Source organism: Cnephaeus nilssonii, assembly GCF_951640355.1.
Source record: "Cnephaeus nilssonii genome assembly, chromosome: 10".
NCBI lineage: Eukaryota > Metazoa > Chordata > Mammalia > Chiroptera > Vespertilionidae > Cnephaeus > Cnephaeus nilssonii.
In genome coordinates, this window is record NC_137081.1 from 43203965 (window position 1) to 43224536 (window position 20572).

At 45.8% G+C, this 20572-nt stretch overlaps 1 pseudogene across 1 annotated transcript; it reads right to left on the reverse strand.

Annotated features, from left to right (window-relative positions):
* Window positions 1-11753: 11753 nt before the first annotated feature.
* Window positions 11754-12559, reverse strand: LOC307106649 (lysosomal-associated transmembrane protein 4B-like; annotated as a pseudogene). The gene has a single exon. The product of its transcript is annotated as a lysosomal-associated transmembrane protein 4B-like (transcript).
* Window positions 12560-20572: the final 8013 nt, after the last annotated feature.

Here is a 20572-nt window from a genome sequence, read left to right on the forward strand (position 1 = left end):
GTAAACACTGATGTGAAAAATTATAGTCAACCCAAAATTCAGGTTTAGTCCTGTTTGGCCTTAGACATTCAAACCATTTAATGTCTTATTCTTCAGACCTTAGGAGCTAATGGCTTCTTCACCTCTGCCACTGTAGTCCCCTCCCACCTGGGCAGAAGGGACTGCTTCTCTGAGCTCCATACTTTTAAAGAGTCCCTTTATCACTTGAGATCTGAGGCTCAGCCCTAACAGAGCACAACACAACCCATAACCTTACCCAGCTGCTCCCAACCCATAACCTTACCCACCTGCTTACACCATTCAGGCCCCAGGAAAACACTTGCCTGCATCGCTTTCTTTTGTCATCAGAACACAAGGAACTGCATGGAACTGTCATGAAATTTGGGGAATATGTCACCTCTGATATCAGAGATGAACACTAGTTTGTACAGGAAAGATTTGAGTAGTGGGAATGCTTAAGTAAGAAAAAAGACTAACTGGTCAAATTTTTTCTTTCAACCTAAATGTAATAGATTCTTGCAAAGCACAGTATCATTTTCCAGTAATGTCAAACACCCATTTTGTTTTCCTGTTTCAATTTGTAGTATTGTCAAAAGATGTACGCAGTGCTCGAGAAATACTTTGCAATATCAATAATTTTTATTACTCTTAAATTTGTAAATTTCAGGTCTAGATGCATGCATGAAATGATACCAATTCCCTTTATATTGGCAACTAGATAGACATTAAATTAAAATTGCAATAAAAATTGCAGTAAGTTTGATATTCATTAATTATAATTTTATTTTACGTTGTCATAGATTACCATTATGGTTCAATATAATGTTTTTTGAGAACAAAATTACTTTTTTATTTTTGCATTTATATAATTTTCCATTTTGATGAAATTATAATTTTGTATAGTTTGAATAATTAAGTTTGCTTTTAACCTTTTATGTCACTACTGCCAAGAGAACAGAATTTATGAAAATCTTATATCAACATAATGATTTTATTGAAATGAGGGCAAGAATAAATATATCAAATGTCAGATTTTGTGTCTTAATTTTCTTATTCCTGTAAATATTGTTGATCCATCAGAGAACATCTAAAATATGTGCAATAATTAAATTCAGTAATCTCTCCTATTTTACTGACTTTTGATCATAAAAAATAACTTTATTTTTTAAATTATGGAAATATTCATCAAGGCAGGGGGGTTTATTTTATTTTATCATTTGTTTTCTTTATAAGTTTCAAATATCTAGACAACTGATATATATATGTACATATATACACATATCTATATATATAAAAGCCTAAGTGACCGTTAAGACCGAACAACCAGAATGACCGGAATGACCAGATGACCGGTGGTAGCTATGATGTGCACTGACCCAGACCTTGCTGCTGGGGCCCTGACAACCCCGAATCTGGTTCACCTGCACCCTGGACCCATACAGGAGGAAGGAGGGAGCCTGATGCCTCACAGAATCAGCCATTGGTTAGCTTGCTGCTGGGGCCAACCTCCCGCGGTCCCTCTCCTTGGCTGGCTGGCCCCTCCAATTGCCCTGATTTGGGGGGGGAGGAGGAGCCGCCCCCCCATTGGTCCCAATCACCGGTCAGGCTGAGGGACTCCACCCGTGCACGAATTTGTGCACCGGGCTTCTAGTATACACATAATAAGGTGGGGCAACAGTAGGTTTGTGGAAAATAATGCAATAATTAATAAATAATACAAGAATAAACTGTGTTTCACATATTCACAACTGTAACCTGTTGTCTCGCCCTGTATATGCACATATCCTATATAATAAAAGGCTAATATGCAAATTGACCGAACGGCGGAATGACTGGTCACTATGACGCGCACTGACCACCAGGAGGCAGACGTTCAACGCAGGAGCTGCCCCCTGGTGGTCAGTGCATTCCCACAGGGGGGAGCACCGCTCAGCTGAGCTCATAGCTGGCAAGTGCAGCGGCAGCGGTGGGAGCCTCTCCTGCCTCCACGGCTAAGGATGTCCAACTGACAGCTTAGTCCCGCTCCCCACGGGCTCCTGGACATCCCCTGAGGGCTCCTGGATTGCAAGAGGGTGCAGGCCTGGCTGAGAGACCCCCCCCCCAAGTGCACAAATCTCATGCACCAGGCCTCTAGTATATACATATATGCTTTTATACCCTGATACCAGACCGCTAAATGTTATATATAGGTAGGCCTATCCAGTAGGCCTCAATTCAAGATGTTCTTTATTCCCTTTCATTTTGTGTACAAACTAGCCAATTCTTATTCTAAACATTGCTTCTCAGTGTGCCAAAGTAAGGGAAAAACACAGAGAACTCTTGAGGGTCTCAAGCCAGCAATTCCAGAGATCACAAATGTCACTTCTATTCACAGCCAGGAATGAGTCACATAGCTTGACCCAGGCACAAGGGGGTCAGAAGGGAAGAACTAGAAAGATTTGGTCAGTACAGTTGGTGTATTACCTTCCTACTTCACAGATGAAGCAATGAAAGTTTAAGTAACCCAGGCACATAGTTACGCAAGTGACAGAATTTGAACGTAGGCAGTTTGGCTATTGATCACTGTGCTACACAAATCCTGAAGAACTTGAAGAAATCCTGGGAAGTGCTCTAGGCACGTGCAAGATGTGAAATCAGGGCTCAAGTTACCTCGTATAGTTCTCAAGGACACGGAACCGTAGTTAATATTTCAAGAGTAATCTTTACAGTGTTCTGACTCTACAACTCCCAGCCATATTATCTTGTTTTATGTTAGCGCAAACGTTACTAAGGAGATATCCAAAGGGCTCTGGGGTTTCCTTCCCTCACCTCTTTCAGCAGCTTAGCAGGAAGCCCGTTCAGCAGAACATCGGGTAAATACCAGAGACTGAGCTCTGAGCCTCTTTATCTGTTTCTCAGGCAATCCCACAGTTATATCCACTAAGTGTTCCTCACTTCCTTCCATCTTCCCTATAAATACATAAATTCCTTTGGGCCCCTCTCCTGGATCACGTGCACCCCAAGATCACCCTGCTGCAATAATGACAACTCTGTGCCAGTGCCCTGTGCCAGTTCTCTGTTGTAAGTTTTTCTCGATAAACTAATTTTATTCTACAGCACACAGCACTAGTGACTTGTGGACCCATTCACTGTAAGACATTTTTTAACACTCAGAATGTGTGCCCGCCCCCTACCCACATACACACACATCCTCCCTTTAAAACATTACCCAGGGAAGGAAGAAGATTCACAGTAAATAACTTATGATACAGGAAGATCTGATATACCAGAAAGAGTTGTGAAAAAATAAAACCAGTGAGATGTATATTTAAGTCCAAATAATTATCGATACTGTATTTGTAAGTTTAAGTAGAACTGTTTAAGGAGGTCTTAAAATGCTATGGGCATAAATTACAAAAATTAATGAACTGGAACAAAAGCACAAGATGGTTTCAACAAATCTTGAAAGGTGTGGTGGGGCAGAAGGGAAGAATGAAATTGTACTAAGATTCTTATTTGTTCTGAGGACCGGTAGTTGTACCCATATCCATGGCCACTTCTTAAATAGCAAGGGAATATTTAGTGGCACTGGGCCAACCAGCTGCAGACTAATATGTCTGTCAGGCAGAGTTCATTCAGGAGAGCCAAAGCTCTACTTGGCATTTAAACAGAAAGAATCCAATATAGCAAATGAGTTTAATAGATGTTGGAAAATTGAAAAGTCTAAGTAGGAACATTGAGGTAAAAGAGAATAACTTTAGGAAGCAGCTACAACTCCTAGAGGCGTGGAGACAGAGAGAAAACACTGATGTTATATAGACCCTAAAGGCTCAGAGGACAGGTTCCAGGCTGTGACTTAGATCTCGGAGGGCAAAAGAAGCTGGAGACTGGGACCAACTGATGCAACTGGGGTGCAGGACCATTCTTGGGGGTGACATGAAAGCAAATAAGGAAGAAGCACTTCCTTTCTCCTATCTTCCTGTGTCCTCCCACTGCCTCTTCTTGGAACTTACCACGAAGTCAGCTGACGAAGGAGAAATGTAGTTTGCAGAGCCACAATCCCAGCGCCAAAAACCAGCGGTTAGAAGGGTAGGAATGCATCTGAGCGACGACAGCTCAATAACCGCCTAACGGCTTTCCCAGCCTCCCTCGTCCCGGGTGGGCAGGTGATGATGGCCCAGCTCACTGAATGAATGGAAATCGCACGTGCAGCTCCTGGGTCATCCATCCATCCCCTCTTCTCTTTCCTTTGGCTGCAATGTCCAGCTAGAGGTGAGCCACGGGGTCACACAGGTGAGGTTAACACCTTACAGATGGCCGAGCAATAAGATTAAAAAGACCTGCGTCCCTGAAAACACTGAGGCACATAATGAAGAAGAAACAGGCTTAATTGGGCTTGTTGAAACTTTAAGTCTTTATAGGGGGCAGGATGAAAGGGGAAAAAATAATATAATGAAAATCATGAAATTGAGGAAAACAACAGTAGAACATATAGTTGGGTGACAAAGCGATCAACCTTTAACTCTATTCTCTGTAGAAGTGAGATGCCTAACGTAAGAAGAAAGGTTGAAAATAAATGAAAAAAGATATGCTGGGAAATGCAAACTAATAAAATTAGAGGTCAGGCAAGATGGATATTGGGCAAAGTAGCGCTCAAAGGATGCAGTATTAAATGAGAAAAAAACTATGGAAATAAGATGGGGAAAATCTATCAAAAATATAAATAAACCTTCTCATTCTGAACAACACCTCGCCGAACTATATTGTAAGAGAGCCCGCCATGCATAAGCTGGGTCACAAAATTTTTTAATTCTTGAAATTGAACTTAGCTTGTTATACAACCCGATTTCGATTCATTGTGATGTTAAAACTACTCTTATAGTAGACAGACTAGCCAGAATCTGAGAAGTGTGTCTGTGATTACAGGGCCATCATCCCTTGGACTCCATAGGAGAATGGGTTTTCCCATGACGGGGTGAATAGTCCCACTGTCATTCAGGGAATAGCTCAGCCCACACAGTGACAAAGCTTTGGGCTGGAGAGAGAAGTGTCCCCCGAAATGGGGGGCTGGGCCTGGAGACACTGGAGGTGAGCCACTCCCAGCTCAGGGGGGCTGAGAGTGAGGCAGGGCCTGCGGAAGTGGATGCTGTTGCTACTGTGTTGCTGCTTTGTGCTTTCTTCCTTCTCCTGTAGGTTATATTTTCCACGATCCCTAAACCATCAGAAACGCCTACTTGACTCTTTAAATGTTCCCACCTGGTCTCAGCTCTTGCTGTGGGTGACGGGGCGGGGAGAGGAGGGGGCAGCACCAGCAGGCGGCGTGGCCAGCAGCCTCGCTGTGGCCTCGGAGCTCCCACACCCCCGCAGGTCCTCTGGGGACTCCGTGGCGGTGGCCGGGCTGCCTGCTCTGAGTCTGCAGCCCCTGTCACTCCGGCCAAAGCGGCCCTGGGCCCAGTTCCTCACACCAGGCCTCCTCCTGCACCAGAGGAAGGGGCTCCAGGCAAGGGGGGGCTCCTTCCACGGCCAGGTGTGTGCTTTGCCCTTTGGTGGGGCTGGGTGTTTACTTGTGGACAGAGGAGGCCTGCAGCTGTGTGAAGGGAGCTGTTGGCTGCCCCGGAGGGAAAGGCCCCGTCCACCTAGCGTGTGGCCCATGGGGTGCAGGCCTGGGGGAATGCTGGGGAAATGTTTTCTGCCACCTGCTCCCAGGCAGGCCCTCCTCGGCGGCTGTGGGACGCCCGGGGTGGAGGTGGACGGCGGTGGGGGTAGGGGAGGAGCTCGCACACCGTGCCGGGCGCTGGGGACCGCGGCTTTGGGGGGCCTGCTTTCCCCCTGGGCCGCAGAGGAGAGGATCTGTCCCGTGGGCCTGGGAAGAAGGGGCTGTGGACAGAGACCCAGCCGTCACGGCGCTCCCATCAGAGAAGCAGTGGCCGCTGAGGAGCACGGGATGACAGGAGACGACAGATAATGGGGGTTCATTTGGGAGGTTTGGGGAGACGGTCACGATGGCTGTACAGTCTGGGTGGAATGCGATGGGGTCCCTGCCGTGTCACGCCCACTCTTCAGCAAGGTCCCAGCGCTTCGCAAAAGGTGGATGTGTTCGGGGTCCTTGGGGGGTGGGGGGTGGGGGTTCACATCGGGCCTGATCCTTAGGGGAGGGGAACCCTGGGTCACAGGGACCCGGCAGCAAACAGGTGGAGCACTTACGTGGTTAGGCAGTGTAGGAGAGTTGGAGAGAGGGACTACCTAGGAAGGGGTGGGCAGGGCATAGAGGTTGTGCAAGTGTTGTCACTGGGGCAAGGGGAGTGGGTAGGTGGGGAGACGCGCAGGGAGAGAGCTGCGGGAGGGGCTGCCTGACAGACCCTGGGGCAGCCCCTGAGAGCCCAGCCGGCCCGCAGTGACCCACGGGAAAGGGGGAGGCTTGCCCAAGGTCATAGAGCTGGTCGGTAGCAGAATTAGAGTTTGAATCCAGGGTGGACACAGAGGGAACGGAAGGCTTTGAGTGGATACAGAAAAGCCTGTTTTTACTATTTCTAATGAAAAAAAAATTATTTTACTTAACTGATGTTCTCAAGCTGGGAGTACTTTTATAAGTAATTCATAATTTTGATTTTAAACAAAGTGATTTTAGTAATAAATTTACAGAGGATTCAGTATGTCTAGACTAGGAGCAGTGGGCACTGTTAAATAAGGAATTTAAAAGTCTGGTATCTTTCGCTTAAAGGGGAATTTGGCTTTTTAAATATGAATTTTTTATTTTAAAAGAAAGGTGCAAGAATTGTAAATAAAAAGTGATTTCTCAGTCAGGCAACAATTCCTACTTCCCTCCCGTGTCAGGGCTTGCCCCCCGCATACTCTGTCCCCAGGTCCTCCCAGGGGAGAAAAGAAAGACCTAGTCATTTCCACTTCGCTGAAAGAAAAATGAACAGTATGTGTAACACTCGAGAAAAGCAAACTTTTCGTTTTTACCATAGCTGGTCTAGAAAATTGGAATTAGTTGGAAAGTAAATATTAAGACTGAAATGCAGCTGGTACTGTTTACTTTTCAGTACATTTCCTTCTGACATAGGAGTCAAAAGAAATGTTACTTTCTAATTAATTGAACAAAATACCACCTAGTGGTAGTATTTTAAAAGTGAAGAGAACATAAGTTTCTTATAGAAAATTTGAAATGGATACACTATCAGTTTATTTTAGCAGGTAACTATTAGTTTAACATTAATTTAATATTAAAATATACAAGGGCTTACATAGGTGGGGTTTGTGTGTGTGTGTGTGTGTGTGTGTGTGTGTGTGTGTGTGTGTTGTTTGTTTGTTTTCTTGGCTATAGCTGTTAAAAGCTAGACAAATAAAATCCTGTTGCACCCAATATCATTGAATACTCCTTTCTTATGGAGGCCTCCCTAATGTGGTGCAACTATGTGTCTGCAAAAGTAAGAACTACATGCTACATATTACATTGAGCACTTTACATGTATTATCTCACTTAATCTTCACAACAAATGCACAAATCAGGTTCTATTTATTTCTTTTTTTATATATAATTTTATTTTATTTATTTATTTATTTATTTATTTTATTGAGTTTTTACAGAGAGGAAGAGAGAGGGATAGAGAGTTAGAAACATCAATGAGAGAGAAACATCGATCAGCTGCCTCTTGCACACCCCCTACTGGGGATGTGCCTGCAACCAAGGTACATGCCCTTGACCGGAATCAAACCCAGGACCTTTCAGTCCGCTGGGCGACGCTCTATCCACTGAGCCAAACCGGTTTCAGCAGGTTCTATTTATTTCTTATGTTTTGTGAATTAAAACACTGAGGCTCTGAGCAGATAATCTTCTCAAGGGCACACAGTTAGAAAGTAACAGCTAGGATTCTGTAATGGGGTAATGTTTTCATAGTGAATTATACAATTTCTATTTCTTTACCCTACCTCTCACTCGAACCATCAAGCAGGAATCGTTTGACCTACAGAGGAACAATTGAGATAGCATTTGAAAGCCCGTGGTACAAAAATAATAATGAGAGGCCTGGCTTTCTACTGTAAGAACTAAGCACTTTAATGCAAAAAGGATTCTTGCTGTGCCTCCTAGCACTGAGAGGCAAGCTTGGAGAATTCATCACAAAGTGTACCAAGAACCATGGAGAAGAAAAAATGCAAAATGTGAATATAGGCCCTGCTTCCTGGGTTGGGGAGGAACTTAGAGGGCTTTGGGGGGATGAGTACTCAACACATGAGGGCCTGTTCCTTGACCCCCACTTTGAGGTCAACTTTATGATGCAAGGGAGTGACGATGACCAGCAGACAGGTTAGGAGAAATTCAAAGCAAATGGGGTTGTTGCTGCTTTCCAGTGCCTGCCAAAGAGAGCCGCAAGCGCCCTGGAGACGCCTTGTGTTTGCAATGGCGCTAGAGCAACAGGACCCCAGAAGGTGGCTTAGCCTGGACTAGACCGCTGTTTAGATGAATGTGCCCCAGGGCAGCTTCGAAGAGGCCCAGACTCTCCAGAACGGGGCAGGAAATGGAGCTAAGAGCTCCTGGACCCCAAAGCAGGGGCACGGAAGTGCTGAGAAACTTGGCAGCCTGGAAGAGTTGGAGGGTCAGGACTAGGCTGTTTGAGAGAACCTGAGGCCGGACTCACCAAGATCAGCGGCAGAAGCCCGTGTACAGTGATCAAAGGCCAGGGGGCTCTAGCACACAAGGCGGACAAGACCTCCGGGGGCACCAGCAAAACAGGATGACAGCTTCCTCGTTGCTGTTATGTAATTGGAAATTCCCTCTGAGCCAAAACGTCATTTGGGAAGAAGCGGATGGAGGTGGCAAATCCCCTGAAAGATGGGCCATCCTGCCAAAAAAAACAACACTTGGAAACTTAGCAGAGACTGTGCTTAGGAGCGGGGACTTAGGAGAGGGGGAGATAAGAGTCTAGGCATGGAACTGTCAGGTCACGGAAAAGCCCCTCGTGCCACATGTCCTCCAGAGCTTTGTTTTTCCTGCTTTGTTCCTTGGTGTCCAACTTGCTGAGCTTTTAAACGTATTTGTAACGAAGAAACCTGGCAGCTACCAAAAAATGAGCTGAATGCTGGCTCTCGGCAGACAAGCAGAAGGTGTGCAGCGATCACCAGGAAAGCCGGCTCTTGCACAGCCAGGATCGGCAGCCCCCCGCAGGCCAGCCCGAGTGCTGGGCTGCAGAGCCTGCTGTGGCAGTGATGAGGTGTCCCCGGGATCTGGGGACAGGAGCTCAAGTCTCACAGAAGGGGAGAGTGGGCAGCAAGCACTAAAGTAGCCAGAAGAGCCCTAGCCGGCGTGGCTCAGTGGATAGAGCGTCGGCCTGCAGACTGAAGGATCGCAGGTTCGATTCTGGTCGAGGGCACATGCTTGGGTTGCGGGCTTGATCCCCAGTAGGGGGCGTGCAGGAGGCAGCCAATCAATGATTCTCATCATTGATGTTTCTCTCTCTCTCTCCCTCTCCCTCTCCCTCTCCCTCTCCCTCTCCCTCTCCCTCTCCCTCTCCCTCTCCCTCTCCCTCTCCCTCTCCCTTCCTCTCTGAAATCAACAAAAATATATTAAAAATAAAAAAATAAAGTGGCCAGAAGAGACCAAGAACAGAAACTAGCTGAGGCTGATTAGCCGACAGGGTCACACTCTAGCACAATGGGAAGCTGTTACCCTGGGCACTGACTGCACTGTTGTTCCAGGAATATTTTCTAAGGGTCCCTTTATCTCTTGCATTATTGCTCAGGAGTTAAAGTTGCAGGTGGCAGCATCGGAGTGGCCCAGCTGCCCATGCTCACTCCCAGGGGATGGCGAGAGGGGTTACCTGTCTGCTTCAGGTGCTGTAGTGGGAGATCGTTCCCCACCAAGACTTATGCAATGGAAGACTCTCCCAATCTTCTATAATAATAAAAGGGTAATATGCTAATTAGAACGGACGTTCTTCTGGGCGTCATTCCCGACAAAGCTGGGGCCAGAGGGAAGCCAGTGCTGGCAACCGGGGGAAGGAAGGCCTACTCTTGCATGAATTTCGTGCATCGGGCCTCTAGTGTAGAAATAACGTTCTGATGCTGGGTAATCAGAGGAACTAACAGCAACCTCCCCCCCCCCCCCCCAGCCCCCACCTTAGCTAAACCAGTGCAATCACAGCAACAGAAACACTGGGTAGGAGACCTGCCTTCCAGCCCGAAACGGTCTGGGAGATGAAGGAAAACGTCACGGAGGTAAGGTAGGAATGCTTTTAAATGTGTTTCCATGTCCTCTGGGCAAGGGTGCACTGCAAAATGCCTTGTAGGGAGTCCAGGTATCCCCTGCTTTTTGAAAGTTCATGTCACACCACTTCTTTGCTAAAGACCACCATTTAGTACCTGTTTTCGTTAATGGGGAGGATTTTCACTTTTACAAAAGAGGCAAAAATTGCATTCAGCGTTTGTTCGCACCATGTCCTTATAGAGGCAGCAGCGCCCGGGGCAGCACGAGGCACTGCTTTTACTGTAGGTTAGTGTTATTTGATAGGAGTCGGTAGGTTATTTAGGGGGTCTGGGAAGACTCCACATTTTTTTTTTCATATAAATTATTGGTAATTGCTTCTTCGCTTTACACCTAATTCAAAAGGTTTCATAGGAACCGCTCTGCTTTGGATGGGGGGAGGGGACAGGGGGAACCGTACTTGAATGAAAGTCACGGTTGACATAAGAGGCCCACGACGCTGAAGCAGCTCTGAACGCTGAGAAATGGGGGCCGGCTTGGAGCGCTACCCGTGCTGAGCGCCTGCGCAGGCAGAGTGTGGACGCGGGGTCCACATGCCGTGCAGTTTTCCTCCCACTTCTCTCTCCCTGAGCCTTCCCTGGGCAAGGCTCGGATTCCCAGCTGAGCCGGGAACAGCGAAGGTGGGCGCAGGTGCAAAGTCTAGTGTGGATTCTCCAGGTAGGAGTGGGCAGGGGTGGTCCATGAGGGAGGCCGTTCTTGGTGCGTCGCGATGGGAAACTGGAAACAGGGTGACTGCTTTTTCATTTCAAGACATATGAGCCCTAGCCAGGTGGGCTCAGTGGATAGAGCGTTGGCCTGTGGACTGAAGGGTCCTGGGTTCCATTCCTGTCAAGGGCACATGCCCCGGTTGTGGGTTCCATTCCCAGTGGGGGGCGTGCAGGAGGCAGCCGATCAATGCTTCTCAATGATATTTCTATCGCTCCCTTCCTCTCTGAAATCAATAAGAAAAAAATAAAAAGACATATGAGGTACCTCAGGGCTGAGGCAGAGAATTTCTGTGGTTCTGAGGCACTTCACCCTCGTGGCCAGGCCAGAGGGCGGACGCCTGCTAGAGGGGTGGCCCTGCAGGGGCCCTTCTTGGTCCTGGGAGAGGTTTCCTCAGCAGGTCTGTTCTTTTTTGTTTGTTTCATTTAAAAAAAATATATTTTATTGATTTTTTACAGAGAGGAAGGGAGAGGGATAGAGAGTTAGAAACATCGATGAGAGAGAAACATCGATCAGCTGCCTCTTGCACACCCCCTACTGGGGATGTGCCCAAAACCAAGATACATGCCCTTGACCGGAATCAAACCTGGGACCCTTCAGTCCGCAGGCCAACGCTCTATCCGCTGAGCCAAACCGGTTTTGGCTGTTTGTTTCATTTTGATTTTATTTGATACTTTTGAAAGAGACAGAGGGAACAGAGAGGGGAAAATGTGACTAATCCCCCAACTTGGGGGCCTAGGGGTACAAAACCAGACTTCTCTGCCTCAAGGTCCATCCAGACTGCCGGGAGTTTCAGCGCCCAGGGAGTCCGGGGAAGCTAACCTATCACAGTGCTCTAGCTAAAGCATATGTTTAAAACTACAGAGGGCTTGAACTTTTCAGTAACAAATCACTCAGAGAGGCATCGCAGAAGAGAAATGAAAGAACTAATGCCGTGATGTCTGCAAAGCCAAGCTCTGCTCAGCTCTGCCCACCGTGAGGCTCAGGCAGATACATAAGGGGGCGCTGGTTGCAGTGGCATCATCGTAGCGGGGTGACAGCACCGTACTGTCATTGCTGGACTTTGGAGTTGTTCCTGCCGTTGATGTATCGGTAGCAGTTCCAAACGCAGCTAATCAAGTAACCCTTGAAAGCCAAGACAATGCTGATAAACAGAAGAACAATAAGGACCAAACAGGTAGAATTCACTGGCATGACAGCCTCTTCGTAGGGAAAACAGGAGGCAGCTGTGCTATATACTCCGCAATGGAGTTTGGGTAAACAAGCACAGTGATGGCAACCAAGGCGCTCAGAGCAAAATCAAAGATCTGGTAACAAGAGTGGGACCATCCAGGCAGCACGTGGCTTGTATGCTCCGTCAGTAGCCATTGCACAGGTCAGGATCATGAGAAGAGAAACTGCGATAGCAATGCACATGTTGGCAAAGACACCTCCCAGTTCCGAACTTGAAAAGTGATGCTGATCGGGGTCCGCCAGGGCGCTCAACAGAATCAACAGCACCACGGCATTGATGATCAGGTACGAGACAACGAGCAGGATGGTGCCCTTGCGCACATGGCAGCACAGGCAGCAGCTGTTGGAAGAGAACCACGTCCAGGGTGCGACCATCTTCATGGCTCCCACCGCGGTGGGAGCGGGGGGGGGGGGGGGGGGGGGGGAGCGCAGGCTGCTGCTCCTCGGCCTCTCCGGCTCCTGCTCCAGCTCCGGCCCAGCAGGTCTGTCTTGTCGCCTGCTTTCTGTCTTGCCCAAGGCTTGTAAGTACAGCCCAGATCAGCTGAGTGTTATCCCTGCTCCAGCTTGAGGGACAAGGACTGCCTCCCACCTGCTGCCACGGGTCACCTTAGGGCTCCCTGTGCCTTCGCGTCTTGGAGACATTCCCAGGATGGTGTAGAACAGGTTGAGGTTGTTGCTTGGGGACAAAGTCACTGCTAGGCGATGTCCATAAATCCCTTTGCAGTTGCTGCAGACGGGCCTCCTGTCTGTTAGACTGTGGGACCGCCCATCAGGGCAGGTTGGAGCTCACTGGTTAGAGAACGATGCTACTGTGGCCAAGCTCCCTGGGTCTCACCACCCTCATTCCCAGGGGCAAGCAAGCCCCGCCCCAACCAGCTTTCTTAGAAATACAATTTGGCTGTGATTAAAAAAATATAAAATAATCTAGGTTTAATTAAGTTCAGTAGAATGCACAAGTCAAGTGCAGAACTTGAAGACTTTTTATTGGTTTATGTACCCGTGGATCCAGATATACATGTGATTAGAGTTGAGAGTCAATTCCCCACGATGCAGGTGGGCGTCATCTAAGATAGTGGTTCTCAAACTTTTGAATCATCACAATCATCTGGAGGTCTTGTCAAAACACATTGCTGCCCTAGCTGGTTTGGCTCAGTGGATAGAGCGTCAGCCTGTGGAACAAAGGGTCCCAGGTTCAATTCCAGTCAAAGGCACATGCCTCAGTTGCAGACTCCTCCCTGGGCCCTGTTAAGGGCTCCTGCAGGAGGCAACCAATCGATGTGTTCCTCTCACATTGATATTTCTCTCGGTCTTTCCCTCTCCCACTCTCTCTAAAAATCAATGGGAAAATGTCCTCCGATGAGGATTAAAAATAAATTAATCAAATACCAAAAAACAAAAAAAGAAATACTAAATTCTTTAAAAAAAAAAAAACTACAAAAAAAAAAAAAAAAAAAAAAACCCACACAACTCATTACTGGGCCAAGGATTTGCATTCCTAAAAGTTCCCAGATGATTTGGCTTCTTCTCTTCAGGACCACACTTAGAGCTCCACCCCCTCCATCCGGGAACGTGTGTGTGTGTGTGTGTGTGTGTGTGTGTGTGTGTTTGTGTGTGTATCCACCTCACTCTCCCCACCCCACACACAAGGCGTATATAAAGAAGAAAAGCCCATTAGCAGAACAATTGTAATTTATATGAAATAGCCAGGTACTTGGCTGATGGTCTTTAAATTATGGCTTTCTGTTGTCTGACCCAGATCTCTTTGGTCAGTCTCTGTTTCCATCAAGGGGTCAACAAAGTTATAAACAGATTGGGTCAGAACATTGGCTCTCTGAGACTACTTACGAGTGAATCAATCGGTACTGACTACTCAGAGCTCAAAACAATCTGTATGCTTTTAAGCACTGAAAGACTCTTATTTTTACAGTTAGAGAGGGGGTATTGGTAAACTGCTTTGAGATCCTCAAAAGGAGATTAACCAGTGTTAAAATTTCAACTGAGTACATTTAAAGATCAATTTGGCTTTATTCAATGATTCATGAATCAGGCAGCAGATAGAAAGGAGTTCCCAAGAGCTACAGAAAAGGAAAGGTTTCTAAAGGCTGAGAGGAGACAGGAAAAGGAGGTTTATTAGCAAAGAGTGGATTGGTTCAGGCTTAGGTAACCTACCTATGGGGGATGGAAGAGGTTTTATTGGGGATTATCTCACTAGTGCTGACCAGGTAACTTCAGGTTGATGGTTAAGGTTACATTTCTGGGAGAGGGGCTGAAGATTGAGTGTAATCACCAAATGGCCAATGATTTCATCAACCATGTTTACATAATTATACCTCCATAAAAACCTCTACGCCACGGTGTTGACAGAGCTTCCAAGTTGATGAACACATGCAGGTGCTGGGAGGGTGGCACAGAGCCCCTTCCACAACATTTATGCATCTCTTCCATGTGTCTGCTCCTGAGTTGTATCCTTTGTGATAAATCAACAATAGCATGCCCAGGTGGAGTGGTTCAGTGATTGAGCATCAATCTATGAACCAGGAGGGCACGGTTTGATTCCAGGCCAGGGCACATGCCCAGATTTGGGGCTTGATGCCCAGTGTGGGGCATGCAGGAGGCAGCCAATCTGTGGTTCTCTCTCATCTATGATGTTTTTCTCTCTCTCCCTCTCCCTTCCTCTCTGAAATATATATATATATATTTCCAGTAAAGTGCTTTCCTGAGGTCTATGAGCCATTCTACCAAACCTGGAATCTGAGGAGGGAGTTATGGGAACTCCTGATTGACAGCCGTTTTTGTAGGTCAGAAGCACAGGTGACAACCCAGGGCTTCTGACTGGGCAGTCTTATGGGACCTGCACTAACTCGGGGTAGTTAGGGACAGAATTGAATTGTAGATTACCCAGTTGGGAAGTGGGAGAATCGATTGGTGTGGAAAAAAGCCAATACATTTGGTGTCAAAAGTGTTGTTGAGTAACAACAGATAAAGCACATTTAATAAATGTAAAATTAACCACCTAGACTATGCATTTTTGTTTTTATATTCATTTTCTGAACCTAGAAAGTTTTTCATAACTTTCCATATATTCCAGATTATAGGCTGTTTTTCAGTGCAATTTGAATCTACACTGTATAAGAAATAGTTTTTAAATAATAGTCTTTCAATATACTATCGGTATATATATATGTATGTGTGTGTATATATATGTATACAGATACATATATATGAAGAATATACATACTTGTGTAAAATATATATATTCTTTTTCAAAAGCAGCATGGAGGTGGAGTAGTATTTGCAACAAGAGAAAGGGTGTTTTTTGTGGGTTTTTTTTAAAGAAAAGTTAAAACACTTTCGCTGTGGAGTAAACAGTAATTCTGGTCCCCCTGATTCATTTTCATTCCTTTGTGTTTATTTCGTGTGAGCTCTGCCAGCCAGCGGTGGTTCTGTAAGCAAATGTTCTGGCAACTCTTTCTTTAGAAAGAAATGCACTCGCAGATAGGATCTGCGCTGTCACTCTGTCTTCTGTGCCCCCAGGACTGAGAGGGAAGGGACCGAAATGAAACACAGCAATTAGATGAGTTCACATCTAACCTCATCTCAGCATCACACCAGGGCAGGGCCAGCGCCTTCTCTGGGTCCCTCTAAGGCTGTGGTGTGAGTCTGAGCAATAGTGAAAGTTGACTCCACACTAACAGCCTGGGCACAGGCCTGAAGACAGGACCAGCTGCGAACAATCTGCCCTGGGAGGCAGCCTGGCTCTTTGCTCTCCCCCTGGGCCTTTAGGGCAAAAGGCAAACACTGCATGCAGCTGCTTCTACTTACCAAAAGTTGCAATTCGTTGGTCTGGTGTTTGGTTAACCTCCTTTATATCTAAACAAAATTTCCAAAAAATAGTCACGTCATTTTAGAACGGGGAATGAAACAAAGCAGTCATGTATGACCCCTCCCTCCCACAGTTAGAATCCTTTGTTCATGTGTCCCTAAACTACGTTCTCCTAGCTCCTCTGGGGGTCAGGGACATGCAGCTTTCCAAGGCAGCCCTCTCCATCACCAGACAGCCCTCATGGGTCAAGAGCAAGTCCTTCCCCTGAGCCCCTGAATACACAGTCTAATCTTTAAATGTTTTATGATAGCCTTGCCATTCTACCAGCTCAAAATGAACTTGTGGTCAGCTCAGGGTCTGTCTTACATGAACTTCTGTTAAACCATCTTAGGTCCAATTATTTGAGCCAGAGTATGGGACTTAATATGTGCCTGGTTAAAGAGTAAAAAGCTGATTCTCAGGGAAAGTAGGCCTTTTATTCAAGATCCCACAACTAATAACTGAGGTTTTAGCATATCAATTCTTGATAACACATCAATGTCTGTTTCAATATTTTTCTATTTATTTATTTATTTATTATTGATTTCAGAGAGGAAGGGAGAAGGAGAGAGAGATAGAAACATCAATGATGAAAAAGAACCATTGATCGGCTGCCTCCTGCACGCCCCCTACTGGGGATCGAGCCCGCAACCTGGGCATGTGCCCTTGACTGGAATCAAACCCAGGGCCCTTCAGTCTATCCACTGAGCCAAACCAGCGAGGGCAAAGTCTTTTTCAATCTTGACTCCATCATCCAAAAAATTGTCAGCATCAAAACAAAGAAAAACAAAAATTAAAAAGCACTTCCATGTATCAGGCATTAAGTGCCTTTTAAAAATTAACTAATTTAACTGGTGAGTGTTGCTCAGTGGTTGAGTGTCAACCCATGAACTAAGGGGTCACAGGTTTGATTCCCGGTCAGCATGCATGCCCCAGTAGCAGGCGTGCAGGAGCCAGCTGATCAATGTATCTCTCTCATTGATGTTTCTATCTCTCTATCTCTCCCCTTCCTCTCTAAAATAAATAAAAACGTATTTTAAAAATAAATTAACTAATTTGATCCTCATGACAACTTTAGGTGGTAGGTCCCATTATCACCCACATTTTAGGATTGGAGAAACTGAGACATAGAAATTAACAACTTGCCCAAAGCCACAGAGTTGATAAAGGGCAGAACTAGGATCCACACCCAGACAGTCTGGCTTCAAAACAGATGTGCTTGACCACTATGCCTCTCAAAGCAACCTTTCCAGTTTTCTGCCATCTACAGATTTATAAAAATGTCTTTGACTTTAAGAGTGTAGTTACTTTATTTACTCAGCACTTGCTGATTCCCCGGCCTTATGCTTGGCACTGGGTACGCATATACAGGGCAGACAAGGGGAAGGTTTGGTGCAGAGTAATTTCAATCATAAGTGACAGAAGCCTGGCTCAAACTAGACAAAGTCACAAGGGGGATTTATTGGCTCATATAGCCAAAGTGTAAGAGGAATCCATCTTGGTTTTGAGGCAATAGGATCTAGAGGCAAAGATGCTGTGGTTAGGGGGTGGGTGGGATTTGTTACCAGCAGAAGATGAGGGAAAGCCTGCCAGGCAGGGGTCAACAAGAGCCACTGAATGCATTTTTAAATTATTAAAAATTTAAAAATGCATTTATCATCTGACCCGATCATTTTACTCCTAAATATTCACTCAGGAGGAATGGAAGTATGTGTGTAAAGACTTGTACGTGAATGTTTATAGAACTTTGTTCAGAATAGCCCCAAACTGGACACAAGTGAAATGCCACAATAAAAAGGAGTGAACTATGATGCACTCAACAGCATGTGTGAATCTAAAATAATAATGCTGCATGGAAGAAGCCAGTCAAAAAAAGGCTACACAGACCATGACTCCATTTCTATAAAATTCTTTAAAACGACCGCTAATCTACAATGACAGAAAGGAAACCCATGGTGACAGAAGGAAATCCGTGGTCTTCCGGGGAGCAGCTAGAGGAAGGAACTACAAAAGAGAATAATAAAACTTCAGCGGATGATGGATATATTTACTACCTTGAGTGTGGTGATGGTTTCATGGGTACACTCAGATGTCTCATTATATAAAAGTGTACATTTTAAATATGCATAATTTGTCATATGTCAATTATACTTCAGAAAATCTGTTTAAAATGTTCTCTGCAGCCCAGCCGGCGTGGCTCAGTGGTTAAGTGTTGACCTGTGAACCCGGAGGTCACAGTTCAATTCTCGGTCAGGGCACATGCATGGGTTGCGGGCTCAATCCCCAGTAGAGGGCGTGCAGGAGGCAGCTGATCAATGATTCTCTCTCATCATTGATGTTTCTCTCTCTCTCTCCCTTCCTTTCTGAAATCAATAAAAATATATTTTAAAAAATAAATAAATAAAATGTTCTCTGCAGTCTCCACTATAGGCTTGGAATGGAGGTGATCTTCTTCCTCTCCAATCATCACTATTGGAGAAATTATGAAATGTGTGCCAATTTCTTAGTGTGTCTTTGGTAAGTTAGTGTTTGAAGGTGTTGGCTCTAGTGGAGGTGGAATGCCTTGGGGGAATGCAGCATTTAGTTAGTTCATGGTTTCATACACCCAACACATCCCTTCACAGGAAACTGGTAAATGACTACATCAGAATGTTTATGTTTGTAGGAACATTCGAAATCACCAAGTTCAACAGGGACATGTAGTGAGTGGGGAAAAAAATTGAGATTCAAAGAAATAATTTGCCTACAGTTATTTGAATGATTTTTTAAAAATCACGATATAATTAATTAATTTTAAAATTATCCTATTTGGCAAATGACAAGCCCCCTCAAAGTAAATTCTAACAGCAATCTTGCCCGATTTTTTGTTTGTTGGACTGGTTTCTGCTTCTTCAGTCATCTCTGTGATTTATCTCATCTAGAGATACCCTCTCCCAAGGAAAAAGGGTTGGGAAGGCTGCGGCGGGCATTGGACTGCTGGTGCCTTTCTGAATTCAGCTGTTTCTCCACCAAAGGTCTGGACAGAATTCCTGGAACACGGTGGCCTGATGGTGGCACCCATCCTCGTGTCAATGAACCACTGGGGAGAGTGATCATGTTTGGCTGATTCTATCCTGTGGCCTGTTTTTGTCATTGGTAAGAAACAACAATAACAACAAAACATATAACCAAGGGGAATTTCCAACAATCAGATAAACATTATTTAAACAGCAGTAGTCATCCAAGTCCTTGAAGCAATCTAAGATGTAAGACATCTGGTTCATTTCAATAGCAATTTTGGTACAAGCTCAACTTTTTTCTTCAAATTTGGGAACAATTTTTGCAATAAAATATGAAATAAAACAAAGTGATATTTCTATGGTATACCTGACACAAAAATGAATTTCAGATGTATGGAGCACTTAAAACCATAAAAATGCTAGGATAAAATATAGATGGATATGGATTATACTTCTTTTATGGTATATGTTCAATGCATGCCCTCTATTCCCTTTAAGAGCTGCTCTTTCTCCACCATGCCCCCCACAAGAGGAGCCCCCCCAGAGTTGTGTCTCTAACACTCCCTGGACAAAGTTTATTTGTTATTCGCGGGGGGGGGGGGGGGGGCGCGGGGGGGCAGGGGGGGGGAGGTCAGAGAGGTAGGCCAGCTACTAGATGTGTGAATTAGCTTCTCTTTTCCATGAGTCAAAACTGGGGCACAGAGCTGCTAGTCCACTTGCCAGTGGTGCTGGAACTGGTGTGGCCACAGTGTGGATAAACAATTTATCGGAGGAGAATGAAGCAGATGCTTAGAGAAGCAGAGAGGAGAGGGCAGGTAAGCTGAGAGAAATGGGAATGATGCTTTGGTTCCAGGTAAAGCTTTGGTTCCTAGTTCCAGAATCTCAAGTGACCTGGTTAAATATCCTACCTCTAGGTTCCAGTTTAAATCCCAAGTATTATAATAAGTTTCCTTTTAATAAAGCCAGCTTCTATGTATGCAAATAAGAAAGCCTAGACTGAAGCAATAATCTTGGAAAAAAACTTTCCAAGTATTATATCACAAGCAGAATCTCTAAAGGAAATATATATATATACTAGAGGCCCAATGCACGAAATTCGTGCACAGGGATGTGTCCTTCAGCCCAGCCTGCACCCTCTCCAATCTGGGACCCCTCGAGGGATTTCCAACTGCCCATTTAGGCCCGATCCAAGGATCAGGCCTAAACGGGCAGTTGGACATCCCTCTCACAATCCTTGACTGCTGGCTCCCAACCGCTTGCCTGCCTGCCTGCCTGCCTGATTGCCCCTAACTGCTTCTGCCTGCCAGCCTGATCACCATCTAACCACTCCCCTGCCAGTCTGATTGACGCCTAATTGTTTCCCTGCCGGCCCGATTGCCCCTAACTGCCCTCCCCTGCTGACCTGGTCACCACTAACTGCCCTCCCTTGCCATCCTGGTCGCCCCCAACTGCCCTCCCCTGCTGACCTGGTCACCACTAACTGCCCTCCCTTGCCATCCTGGTCACCCCTAACTGCCCTCCCTTGCCAGCCTG